This window comes from Apium graveolens, chromosome 7, assembly GCF_009905375.1.
Source record: "Apium graveolens cultivar Ventura chromosome 7, ASM990537v1, whole genome shotgun sequence".
Taxonomy (NCBI): domain Eukaryota; kingdom Viridiplantae; phylum Streptophyta; class Magnoliopsida; order Apiales; family Apiaceae; genus Apium; species Apium graveolens.
This window is the reverse complement of record NC_133653.1, coordinates 79,298,461-79,313,124: the sequence shown is the minus strand read 5'-3', so window position 1 is coordinate 79,313,124 and position 14,664 is coordinate 79,298,461.

The window sequence follows — 14,664 nt, the reverse complement described above, 5'->3', positions numbered from 1 at the left end:
AATCTATAATCTAAAATTGATATAGCGTTAATTAAAGATGTGAATGGTAAAATCACAAATAAAAAAATACGTTTATAAAATGTCATTTACAGGAATTGTAATCATTGAGACCATTGTACTTGAATTGTGTACGACGGTCAATACCCCACAGATACAGTTAATAAAACTATGTTATACACGTTGACAAGGGTGTGTCCAGAGCCGTCAATTTCGTACACGATACGATAATACAACACGAAAATAACATGAAAATAACGGGTTTGGTTTGACATTTTTGATACACGAACACGAAAGAACACGGACACGAAAGAACACGGACACGAAAGAACACGAACACGAAAGTACACGGATGAATTTAGTGTCGGTTTTGGGTTTACACTTGGGTACACGACACGAAACGAAAGAACACGAAATAAATAAATATTTAAATAAATTTATCAAAATTATATGAATACATGTATCTTACAATAATATTTTACATATAATATTTACAGAATATAGATACAATATAGATTCAAATTTAAATTTCATAAGACTTAACTGCACTTGAGTCTTTATAACTTATTGACTTAAAACTCGACTAGTAAAAATTTAATATTTAAATATATATTTTATTTATCTTTATTTTTATTATTAATTTTAAATTACACGAAACACGACACGAAATGAAGGTACACGAACACGAAACGAATCCTTAACGGTTCGGGTTTGAGTTAGACATTCATGACACGAAATACGAAAGTACACGACCCAAAAGTACATGAAACGAACAAATTGCCAGGTGCATTTTAGAAAATATTTTATAAATAAATTATCTTCAAAAATCAGTTTAGCGGGCGCGGTTAATTTGAAATTTTACTACCTCTAGAAGGTAGACGGAATCATGTATTCATGTGCAGGGGCAGCCGGATGAGGGAGGTGGATTCTTGTCTCCGTTTTTTTGGTATAGAACTAACCAAAAGTCACAAAATCGGTATACTTTGTGTTCAAAATAACAAAAACAAAAAATGCCCCAAAATCGGTATACTTGTCTTCAAAATAACAAAAAAATACCCGTAATACTTGACTCAATTAGTCAAAGAGGTGATAATTATTCTCTGGATTCGAATTCCACGGGAGAAAAATTTATGATTATGTCTCATGAACCAGAGTATGTCGCTTAAGTGTGGTTTATCTTGGTTCACGTGGTTTATGGACTATTTTGTGAGCCCGTGGGGTTTACCCATTACGCACCTGAAAGGTAGCGACTGTGAATTTTCTATGATAAAAAAATGGTATAGTAAGTAATTTTTATTTTTTTTAAGTTATGAACTCCATTTGAAATGAAGTTCACCAAATAAAATATTTTTACCAATGGGGAACACCATTTGAAATGGCATTTGTACCTGTAAATTTTTCTGTCATTTTTCCCTCATTAACAACTCGAAATGGTTCAATTTAGATGTTTCGAGGTCCATTTTGGAAAAGTTAGAAAATGTGATAGGATTATTAATTATTTTCATAAATTTGTGGGGCTTAATAAATTGATTTTCTACTTTAAAACAAGTCAGAGAAAATGAAATTATACTATGTAGAATATTGTCATTTTCAGCTCCGAAAATGGTTGACTAGATAAAATATTGTTGAAACTAGTTCACGAAGGCATGTTGAGGGTCAGAGAAAATGAAATTATAATATGTAGAACATTGTCATTTTCAGCTCCGGAAATGGTTGACTAGATAAAATATTGTTGAAACTAGTTCACGAAGGCCTGTTGAGAAGCATATTAAACAAGTATTTTTTAAAATTAAATTTAAAATGATTGCCCCGTATTAAAATATGTGTGTCCTACTTTCATACAAGCCATAATAAAAAATCATCAATTATACATTCTCTTTTATTTATATAGTCAATTATGATTCTTCACTCAAACCCCTATTTCTCTCTCTCTCTGTATCTTTAAGCTATAATGAACAACATGAATTTAGAGGCTTTCATTTCTAGTTCAAGAAGCTCAACATCTTCAATTAGAAACATGTATGGCTATGATTCCTACATTAATAAACCTAAAAAACAAGTTCGGATACGGGGTATCTTGGTGTAAAATACAAATGTGATTTACCGGCACCTTTGCTAGAAGTTTGGATGGAAGATACAATTGATTCGGGTAGACGATTCTTTGGTTGTAGTCGTTATAGAGTAAGTGTGTTACATTTGTTAGGTAATGAATACAACACAGGGGGGAATGTGTTTTAGATATTTTTAAGGCTTTTTGATTGTTTGTTACTTGGTTAACAAAGCAGATTAGAAATGCGGTAATATTATATTAGCTTAAATAAAACAGTGCATACAATATTTCAAAACTCACTTAATTTTTGTATTAAAATCAAGCCAGTGTTTTGCTACAAATCTTGGGTTCTTTTTAAGTAAAGAATTCAGTTTCTTCCTTAAGATAGTACAAGAAAAACTAGATCTGTTTGATACTATTTAAAAGCAAAGGACCAGTGTTTACTTTATAGATTAGTAAACATAGGTTTACACAGCATGCAATAAGATGTACTAAACCTTACTTTAAGTTATCTCTAAAAATTTCCATTTCTAGCTTAGTGAATCCTTGTATATCCTGTAGATCCGTGACTTTCCTTTGTCAATTAATCTTGGCATTTGATCTTACACTTTTCAAGTTGCTTTTGTAGACTTTTCAATCTAAGTGATTAGGTCGTTTATTAATTGATAATCATGAATATTTAACTTGTCTGCATTCTGTACTTGAGGTTCATTTCGAGATCACCAGTTTATTGTATAGAGAACTGACATCTCGATAAGTATAATGGCTTATCAAGATTTCTTAGTTCTCTATAAGTATCTTTGACTTGTCGAGCTCTCTGAGTTCTCTATAAGTGAACTTGGTTTGTCGAGGTCTTCAATTTTCATATCTTCATTTGGACTTGTCGATATCTCTGAGTTCTCTAATGTAGAAATAACTTGTTGATATCTTAGAGATCTCTATATACATTTTGACTTGTAGATATCTCTGAGATCTCTAATGATAATTTGACTTGTCGATATCTCCAATCTTCATGTCTTCATTTGGCTTGTCGATATCTCTGAGACTTCTCTATAAGCTATTTTGTACTTCTCGATAAGTCATTTTGGAGTTCTCGAATGACTTCTCTTTATGCCTTGATCTGTGACTTGTAGATATCTTGACTTAAATCATTTTTCCTAAAACATATTTATTCAACTCCAAGCTTCTTCACAATTTCTCTAAGGCATGATCTTCTTGATCTTCTTCCAGAGTTTATTTTTAGGCTTGAGACTGTTTACAGAAAAATACTCCAGTCTGATCTTTAACATTTTTACAGACTCAAGTAATACAATAAAAATACAGATTTAGATTATTATACAACTAATTCTTAGGGCTGTCAATTTGACTTAATCTTGTTATGATACAGGAATGTCTTGCACAACAATCTCCCCCAATTTGTGAGAAGATTGTTTATCACGCATTCATGCTTGGTAACAAGACTAACCCCAAGTTACAATGCACAATAAAAGATTACATAAAAACTGACAAGAATACAAGTACAACTTGTATACATTGAGTGATTACATGAGTTTGATAAGTACATTCATTACATGAAATCCCCATAACCTGGCTCCTTTCTAATAAGGTCCTTAAGGTTTACTAGCACTTGAAGTTCCTCAGTGATTTTAGTCCCTCTTAGAGCTTCCACAAGCTTGAGCCATTCATCCAATGAATAACCATTCAAGTAACCAACTCTAAATCTTGAGAATCTGTCAACCTTTATATTTAGAAAGTGTCCATCCTTAGAAAGTCTGCTCATCCCCTTTGCCTTGAGCTCATTTGATCTTTGTTCAAGCCTTGCAAGTTCTTCTGCATACTTTCTATCTTTTTCTTCCTTTTCAGCCTTTACTTTTGCATTTCTTTCATCCCTTTCTCTCACCCATACACATAATACAGCCTTCCAAGCCCTTGTAATAGTGTCCTTATCCTTCATCAAACTGATCACTCTTTTGAATTATGTGGTTGAAAGTGTATCCATTAGGTTACTGCCAAATAGAGTAAAGGTACCATCCTGGTAATATATTATGACTTCTGTGTAGGATACAACCCAGATTTTGACTATTTCTTCAGCTAATTGTTGAAAGTAGTCATCATCTGTAATAACCCCAAATTTTGGAATTTTTGAAACCCTTATGAATAGTGATTTTGCAGATTATGCTGAATGAGAAAACTTTTCATGCCACACTATGTAGGGGTTCTTCTATTGTTATTCTGAGATCTTATTAGTACTTTATATGGGATATAAGTGTATGTAAAGATCGTCAGAATCCAAATCCGAACACTTTGATTTTTCCTGAAAATCCACCAGATACCGAAAGAATTGAGTATAAGGTAACAGGATAAAAAGAATTTAAATTCAAGGATTTTAAGAGAGGATCATAAAAGGATTATAATGTATTGAGAAAGGTTAAGGAAACCCCAGTAATAAGATCCCGGGTATGATCCCTCAAACGATAAACGAAAACGAAAGTTAAGCGAACCGTATAACAGATCAGCGGTCATTAGGCAAACAATTAGGAAGTTAATCAAGGAGGTTAGGGATGATGAGGTCATCCAACCAATAAGGAGAGGGCAAGTAAGAGATGATGACACAATAAGGTGATGCAAGCATGACATAGGGAAGGAGGAGGTGTGGTTGGTTTATAACCACACAAATATAAGGTTAATAAGGTAATTAACCAAAAATCAAAACAAAACCAACCAAGCTAAGCTAAACAAATCACAAACACAAAAATCTCTCTTCCTTCCAAGCTTGCTCTCGGCTTTTCCCCATTTTCAAGAAGAAGAATTTCAAAATTCAAGTTCCAAGCTTCCTTAATTGGTAAGTTAATTATCTAGTACTCCTTATGCATAGATATAGCTATCCCATGAGTTTAAGCTTCAAATTCCTTCACAATCTCTTCCAATAATTCAAGGAAGAAGATGGTGAATAGTAACTTTCAAAAAAATAACTTTAGTTTTCTTGAATTTTATGAAAGTTTAAGGTTATACAAGCAAGGATCAAGGTTCTTTAGGCATTCAAAGCTCTTGTGTTGTGTTAAGAAGCTTCAAGAAGGTATACACTCCAAACCCTAGCTTTAGTTTTGAGTATTTAGGAATGGTTATGATTAATATAGTATATGTAAAGCATGAAGCTTGTTTGTTTAGAGTTTGGGTTGGAGTGGTAGTGAAATGAATGTTGAATCTTGTTGATTTGTTAAAGGAATTAAGTATAGTTTAAATTCATGATGAGAATAACATAAATTGGAAGAACTTGAGGTGTTGGGACTTTCGTAGTGTGTTTTGGAGGGATGTTGGTTGTATGAATGAATTGGGATTGATTGGTGGTCGATTTGAGATGGTATAAAATTGGGAAATCGCGTAAACATAGCCGTCGTAATGTCCGATTTACTTTAGACTGCTTTTGTTCATAACATTAGGATCCGAGAACTCCCTGCTAGTTATTGACCATTGCCATATTTAGATAGTTCATGTTATGAGCTTCGTTTTGATATGTGGTTCGTTTGATTCCGATGTACGGTTTAGGAGAAACGACCGTTTTAAGTAACGGCGTTTCGCGAACGAACCATTACCCATCGCCTTACTTTGAAACATTGGTTAAAGACCCTAAATGACTAATTGGAGTATGAAACATTTATGTAAAGTGTAATAGGCAGTTGGTAAGGCACTCGCGAAAGAATTGCCTTAAAACTCTTAATGGTTAATTTATTAAAAATGGTGGAGCCGAGGGTACTCGAGCGACTTAAGTTAAGCGTTAAGCGCAAAGCGAGCATTCGAGTCTAGAGTGGTTACAGTATAGATTCATAAGTGACTTTGGTTTAATTGCGACTTATATGTTGTTTATAGGTTGCCAGACTCGTCCCAGGCCTTTTATTACCCCCAGTCACTCAGGCAAGTTTTCTACCCGTTATACTGTTGTGGTGATGTATATATGTATATGCATTATCTTGTGATAGATGCATGTTGGTTAATTAGCAAATTTTGCGATATATTGAAGCATGCTGAGATAGTATATATATGCATGTCTGTTTCGTAATCTGGTTATCTATCTGTTAATTTCAATGCTTATAAGTTGCATAATACCTATGCTAGAGATAAGCAGTAGTTGCGTATACCCTTTGGATAGGGGACCCAAAGGTGAACATTTTCTAAAACCGGGAGTCGATGTTCCCGAGTATATTATATATATATTTATATATATATTGATATAGTTTCAAAACTATTAATCGAATAAGGTTTATTCGATAGCTTTATTTTATTTAATGAATATTATTCTGAATATTCATTCGAGGACTTATGACTCCGTTTATTTTTTTAATGAATATTATTTTGAATATTCATTGAGGACTTATGACTCCTCTTATTTATTAAACATTATTCTTTATTTTATTAAAGAATAATGTTACGATAATCAAACTTATTTTCGATTATTCAAATAAAGATAGTACTTTCGTATAAGTATATCTTTGGTTATTTAATATCCATTTCAAGTATAAGTTTTACAACTTCTACCTCAATTATTTGTATAAAGATTATTCTTTATGGGAATATTATTTAAATAATAATATTCAGATATTTTCTAATATATTGGGACTGATTTACTTTATTAAATCATCATTACTCCAAACACTCTTTAAAGTGTTTTCGAGTCTTTAAAATGATTTTTAAAAGTTAGAGCGGATCCCAAAACTCATTTTTATATATTTAAGATCTTCCTTTTTAAAGGGGATTTAAATACTCGCTCAAAACCTGGGGGATCCGGCTCTGTGGTGTATTTTATATTCGCAACAAGGTTGCTGTTTTGATAAATGAATTGATTACTTACCCAACGTTCGGGAAGTAAGTCCAGCTATCGAGTCGGTATAAGCAACATGGGCTCAGTGGGCGTCCATGATAGTGTAAGTGGCTCAGTGGGAGTCCATCAAATGCGTAAGTGGCTGAGTGGCAGTCCAGCATAAGGTCCTATTGCGACCAGGGTGATGACCAGTGGGGAATTCATCCATCTACTAGTAGAAAAGGTTACTTATTGGTATCTTTGCCTGATTAGCAAGATATCGGGTTTATGCCAAAATTCTTTCCTTTCCAAATTTATGGAATATTGCAACTCTGTTCATACTTTACATGACAGAGGTTTTAAGGAAATGTATGGGAGATATATATATGAATATATTTATATATCGGGACTTAATGAAGCATCTCGTAACTTCATTATTTATAATGATATTTCAAGGATTGAATCTATTCAAGTCTTATCTTGTAGTCTTATCTGGGTGATGAACTTTTGAAACTGATTATAACTTGAACGGTGGTAGTTCAAGTAGTATTCGGATATAAGTATATTGGAGTATGTTGTAACTTCATCTTTTAAACTTATATCTAGTAAATGATTATCTTGTGCATGTCAAAGATTTTCGGAAAAACGTTGAGACAAGGTTAGATATATGAGATCACCTTGCAACGACATTTTTATACAGTTATAAACTGGAACTCTGTGTATATTATACACGTCAGAGGATTTCAAAGATTGTGAAAAGTATATATGTACATATACTGAATATTATGCGACTTCATGGCATTAAGATATCAAACTTGGTTCATTTCTTTTGACCAAGACTTTCATGAGTACTATGAGAAGGCTCATATATTGTTAAACATTATACATATTATTTTGGTGGGCTTGCTGCTCACCCTTGCTTTCTTCTTTCATCACACAACAACAGATAGAAAAGATGAACAGGACCAAGCTCCCGATTCGCAAGCGATTAGGAAACGTTCCGCAGTTTCCTATAGGCGTTGATGTCGTTGTAGGTGAGGTAGGAACTACCAATAGGCTAGGCTTTCAACTTTTGATGTACCAGACTTATGTATCTTTATCAATTATAATAATGGCAAAGAAATGTAAATTTATTCAGAAACCCTTTTAAGGTGTATTGGCATATAATTGTGGAATAAAACGACTTGTGATTATTTTTGGATATTCATCTCTGAGACTATAACTTGTGGTGTGTGTGTTTATTGTGGGGTCACAGTACAGAGTAGTTGATTATTTATTAAGATTGGGTGTTATTAAGGGAAATGGAACTCGTGATAACCCGGATCCCCGACCCCGGATTTGGGGGTGTTACATCATCTGTGATGCACCAATTTAATGGCAGAAGGTCAGTTTGATCAAAACAGTTCCAAATAGCCCTCTCAATAACTTGCAATTTTTTTGGTTTTCTTCCAATAGATTTGAAATAAATTTTGGTTGGTGGCTTGAATGAGGGTAGGTTTGTGATTTTCTTCAAGGTGAATTGGCTAGATATGATTGGTATTTTGAGTAGGGTGTTTGTAGTTGGCTTGTGCAAAAACTTGGGCTTAGAGGTCAAAGATAGATGAATGTTTAAGCTTGTAGGTTTGGTGGCTTGAGCATGTTGGATTTGAATTGATTGGACATTTTTCTTTGATCCTGAACTATCATCCTTCTTCTTTCATCACCCTTCTTCTCATCATTTCCCTTCTTCTTAGCATTCCTTTTCTTGTCTCATTCTTTGCTGCCAGTTACCTTAGAGGATTGGCTTGGATTTGATCCAGGAGGTTTTTGATCATCTTTCTCCTGCTCATCATCATCCAAGTTATCCTTATTGATTTGAGTTTTGGGAAAATTGGCTTCAAGATCTCTCAGATAACTCCCCATCAACTTGATCATGTCTTCATCTTCAACAATCTTATATTGATTTGTCTTCAAGTCTGTATCCAAAGTCATAATCAATTTCTTATTTTCCATGACACATTGCTTAGGAATTTTCAAATGTTTGCAATGTTTGGTGGTTGGACAGATGTATACCACTACCTTGCTTGGCTGTAAATATGCTTCTGGAAAAGCAGCTACTTGAGCCTTCTTCAATTCATTTAGCAAGAGAGTGTCTTTTTGAATCACTATATTGACTTTATTTATCAGAATGTCCAACTCAGATGCCCTTCTTGTTATGAGGTAGTTGAGGGACACCTGTATACACCAGTCTACCCTAGAGTCATTAATGTTGATCACAATTCTTTTCTCCTGAAAATTATCCCTTGTCACCAAGATCACTCTTATGAAATTTATTGTCTTGTAGGTCAAGGGTAGTTGAATGTTTGAGCTTGTAGGTTTAGAGATTTGAGTTTGTTGGATTTGGATTAGTAGTACATTCTTCTTTGAGCCTTCACCATTTTCCTTCTTCTTTCTTCTTCTTTCATCTCCCCTTTTCTTGTCTTCTCTCTTCTTATCTTCTGTCTTGCTGCCATTTGCCTTTAAAGGTTGACTTGGATTTGAGTCAGAAGGTTTTTGATCATCTTACTTCTGCTCATCATCATCCAAGTCACCATCTTTCAGATATCTTCCCAGCAACTTGATCATGTCTTCATCTTCAACAGTCTTGTACTGCTTTGTCTTCAAGTCTGTCTCCAAAGTCATTATCAACTTCTTGTTTTCCATGACACGCTGCTTAGGAATTTGGAAATGTTTGCAATATTTGCTGGTTGGACATATGTATGCCACTCCCTTGCTTGGTTGTAGATATGCTTCTGGAAAAGTAGCTACTTGAGCCTTCTTTAATTTATTTAGCAAGAAAATGTCTTCTTGAATCACTCTGTTGACTTTATTGATTAGAATGTCCAATTCAAATACCCTTCTTGTTATGAGATAATAAGGGACACCTGTCTGCCCCAGAGTCATTTATGTTAACAACTATTCTGCTTTCTTGAAATCTATCCACAGTTACCATGATCTCCCTTAGGAAATTTACTGTTTTGTCCAAGGCCTTTTTATATGTGAAGAAGTTGTTGTTCAGAGAAGCCCTGAGAGCCTTTAGCAGTTCATCAAATTCCCTGCCTAGACTAGGTCCTTCAGCTACTTTTATAAGCCTCTTCATTCCAACATCAACTTCTGGGGATTTGCCTTGTGCTTGGACATATGTTCTTAGTAGTCTAGCTTCAATCTTCCCCTTAGTCTTGTTAACAGGAAAGATGAGAGGCGTAGGGATTTCAGGCCTAATAGCTTCTGAAAGTGCAGGAAAATGAATGTTGAGTGCTCCCATGATGGCTCCCAATGAGGCTGAATTCTGTATTTATAGATGCTTATAGGAGTCCACCAAGGTTTGAATATCAACCTGTTGACTTTAGACCATAGTTATGAGTTGTGATACTTGAGTTGCCAATGACTCATTGGCTGACTGCAAGGTGGAGACTTGAGACTGGAGAGCCAGAATGTGTAAGTTGGTGGATGTTGACAGTGGTTGTTGAGAGCTTGAAGATAGAGAAGTGCCAAATGTAGCTTGCACAACTTTCTTGATTCCTTCCATCAAAAGAGCATATGGCTCATATCTGGCCTAATGAAGTTGATCTTGTTTGACCCTGATGTCATTAGTATTGGTGATTTTCTGTTGGACAACTTCATGAAGAGCTATAAATGACTCCCTGAGATTCTTGATGCTCTTGTCTACAGATGATAAATCAAACTTGACCATTTGATCAGCAAATCTAGAGAATTTTTGCTTGATTTCCACCTTAAAAGGAATGATCTCATCTAGCTTGTCCTTGACCAGTTTCCTTGTTCTGTCTTGATGATCAGTCAATTACAGTTTTAGAGCTTTACCAAAGAGGTGAAAAGCTTTAAGTTGAGCTTTGTAGACCTTAGTGACTGCATCATAGACTTCTTGTGGAGTTAGGGATTTGGCATTACTCCCAAAAATGGTCAAGTACTCCTCCCTGAACCTTGTTAACACTTCATCCATCTCTAAACTGAAGTCCTTGTCCATCTAGGCATCATAATTACCACCTTGTTTAGCTTCATTTACAATTTTGGCTTGTTGTTCTTGAACCTCCTCTTCCTGATAGGAAAGCATGATAGCTTGGTAATTTTGGTTAGACATGTCTGAGGTGAGAAGCTGTTGTGAAATTTGAGCAAGTCCAGGCAATTGATCAACTAAATAATCATTAATAGTTGTTGGTTGAGAGTCTGCCTCATATAACCATTGTGAGATCAAATGAGGTTGTGATTGAGAAGGGTTAGAAGTGTATGGTTGGTCATTTGGATTTGAGGTGGAGGGTAGAGACTCAATAGAACCATCTGTGACATATGTCAAAATTTGACTCATAAGTTGAATTGTGGTTATGACGGTTTGGTGTTCTCCACTTTTGGTGGGAACCTCGATTGGAATTGGAGGGGAGTTGACTAGGTTATTATCATGTACTCTATCCTCAAATCCTTGTACTTCTTTCAAAGCACTGTCACTTGAATATGATGTACTTGCCTTCCCCATAGCAAGATCATTGGCAATTAAACTCATAGCTTCAATTGTGAGAGCAATTTCAGCTAGGATTTTGAGGGGAGTTGTTCCTTCAATAGGAACCTCTAATTGAATTGGAGAGGATTTAGATAGCTCCCCTCAGGAGTACTACCCTCAAACCTTATAACCTGTGAAGGTTGATTTGCACATGAAGGTGCATTAGAAACTATCACAGGGTTTTCAGTAAAAACTGATGAAACCCATGTGTTTGTATTGGTGTCATCAAGGTCTACCCCAACATGTAGCCTCTCACCAACTAAATTTGGGTCCTGGATGATGAGCACATTTTTTTGAACTATGTCACATGATGTTGGCAATACTTGAGAATTAGATTCAAGTGTTTGATTAAATGAAGAAGAAATTTTAGAAATCAGATTTTGAATTTCAGAGTTGAGTGTTGGCAGCTCCCCCTGAGCAGAAGAGGGAGCTTCAAAAGATGTGCTCTCTTTGTGTGTGCCATCCTTATTTCTTCTTTCATATACTTGAATTTGTTCAAGTGTTGGTGCAGACTCTTTGCATGATACATTTGGGTGGATGCTTTATTCAATGTAGGCACCATGTTGAAAGGATGCCTTTAGAGTCTATTTAATTCCCTGTTTTATAACTACATCATGTTGGGAGGGTGCAGAGATGGCTTGAGTGGTCAACTATGTTTGTTTTGCCTTCTTTGGTTTTCTGACCAGGTGAGACTCAAGTTTTATATTATTCTCACCACTCTCACTAACTACTTTCAAGGGTGCCTACCTCCTTTTCTTTTTAATCACCTCAGCCTTTTGAGAGGATGAAGTGGTTGGTTTTCTAGCTTCTAGGGGTACAGAAGGAAGGGTCTCAGCTTGGGAAGGCCCATGTTGGTTGACCCGTGTTTGTACTTCCACAAGAACATGAGCCATTGCTGCATTAGATTCAATATTAGACCTCATGTCAGGCATAGGGAAAGAGTAAGTCTTGAATCTCTCCAACATAAATGGAGTGATTCTAAGACGTACAGGTACCTTGTTCTTTGTAATGAGTGAACCAAATAGAATTTTGGACACTTATTTACAATTGCCTATTTTAGTTTTATCTATACCATTAAACATATAAATGTCATGCACTTTATGATTTAAAGCAGACATTATAAATCTTGGAAGAAAAATTTCTTTACCTCTTGCTGTCAAAGGCATTATAAACCTGGTGTTTAGCTCCTCCATGATGAGATGACCAACATTGAGGTGTCTATTGTGGGCCATTGAGAACACCAGCTTCTGGACAAGACATGAGATATTGCCATACCCTATCTTTCTGCAAGTGGAGGCCCTCACAATAGAAACAAACAAAAAGACCATTCCCTCCCCTTGTTCAAGCTAGCCAGATTGATTCTTTCACTGTAGTTAATGAGGTTCATAAACTCAGCTAGCTCATCTTGTGTTGGAATCTTCACTAAATTGTCAATTGGGATGTCCAAAGCTACATTAACATCGTCTTCAGAGAATTCCACATGTTGGCCTCTAATGGAGCAATTAACCATAATAGATACAGCCTGGTTTTCATTCACCACAATCCTTACCACATCCGTGTTCCAGAAATCCCCCAGAACATCCAATTAGAGTACTGGATTTGCTGTTAGAGCACCTACAAAATAAGTTTCAGAAAGAAACTTTACAAAGCTCTTGAAACTGTAAGGAGCTTGATTTGCATCATCAAAGGCAAGATAATTGGTGCCCTCCTTTGGGATGAAAGGTGTAACTGTGTTTGATGCCATTAGAATTGTTTGAATTGGAGTGGGTAAGAAAAAAATAGAGAGAAAGAGCTTGAAGTGAGAGTAAACGGTTTGGATTTGGAAAAATTAGGTCACTTAGAGATCTCGAAGGCGTAAGGATGTGTATGTCGAGATGTCCGGGTATTTATAGTGAAAGGTATATGACTTATCGAGAACTCAAAATAAACGTTTGGGATTTGCTTATCGAGAAGTCATATTTGAAGGAATAGATACATATCGATATGTCATTTTCCTGTCTCTTATCGAGAACTAGAAAATGACTTATCGAGATGTCAAATAAATACCTAGTTTATCCTAAATTGACTGAATTATTTCCAATTTTTATTTGAACAAATCAAAATAAAATCAGAATGAATTTTATCAAAAGTATTTTACCAAGATAATTTATTTAATTAAATTATCTCAGTTTTAAGTTATAGATAAGTATAAGAATTATACTTGTAGATAACACTATGAGTTAAACACTTATAGAGAACTCTACAATGACTTATCAATAAGTCATAATAAAACTTGTCGAGAAGTCTTTCGAGAAATCGGAAAAATGACTTATCGAGAACTCACTCGAGAAGTCTTAAAATGGTATATCGAGAAGTCAATTAGACTTATCGAGAACTCAGTTCTCTATATACTTTTGCTCTTTTTGATTTTGTCTTGTGCGAATTTTACATATAGAAAATGGGAATCAACATTTAGATAGTTTTCTCAGAATTAAAAAATTCCAAGATAAGTTTTGAATTTTGAAAAAAAAATGCATAGATCTCCGAAATATTTATAACTCATATTCCAGTTAATTTTCAATTAAATCAAATTAATTTTGATTTATTATAAATCAATCTGCTACAAAACCTTAGTTGAGCTCTTGCCTTTAGGATGAAGAATTTAGCATTCCAATTTCACCTACAAGTCCAGTGAAAGTTGCTTCATCCAAGGTTTAGTAAAAATGTCAGCTAACTTTTTTTCTGTTGGAACAAAAATAAGCTCAATAATACCATTTGCAGAATGTTCTCTAATAAAAAGGTACCTTACATCAATGTGCTTTGTTCTAGAATGATTAAATGGATTAGCCACAATAGACATAACACTAGTATTGTCACACATAATTGGAATTTTGTGTAACACTAGGACATAATCCATTAGCTAATTTCTAATCCAAAGCACTTGAGCACAGCAACTTTCAACAGCTATATATTCAGTCTCAGCTGTGGAAGTTGACACAGATTGTTGTTTCTTACTATATCAGGATGCAAGTCTTTGTCCAAGAAACTGACAACTTCCACTAGTGCTCTTTCTATCAACCCTGCATCCAAGAAAATCTGTATCTGTGTATCCAATAGCTTCAAAACCTATTCCCCTAGGATACCACAATCCCAAGTTCCCATTTAATTATCTGAAAATTCTCTTCACAGCCATCAAATGCGATTCCTTTGGATTGGCTTGAAATCTTGCACACAGATATGTTACAAACATAATGTCTAGTCTACTAGCAGTTAAATACAACAAAATATTATCCCTCTATAACCTGAAATGTC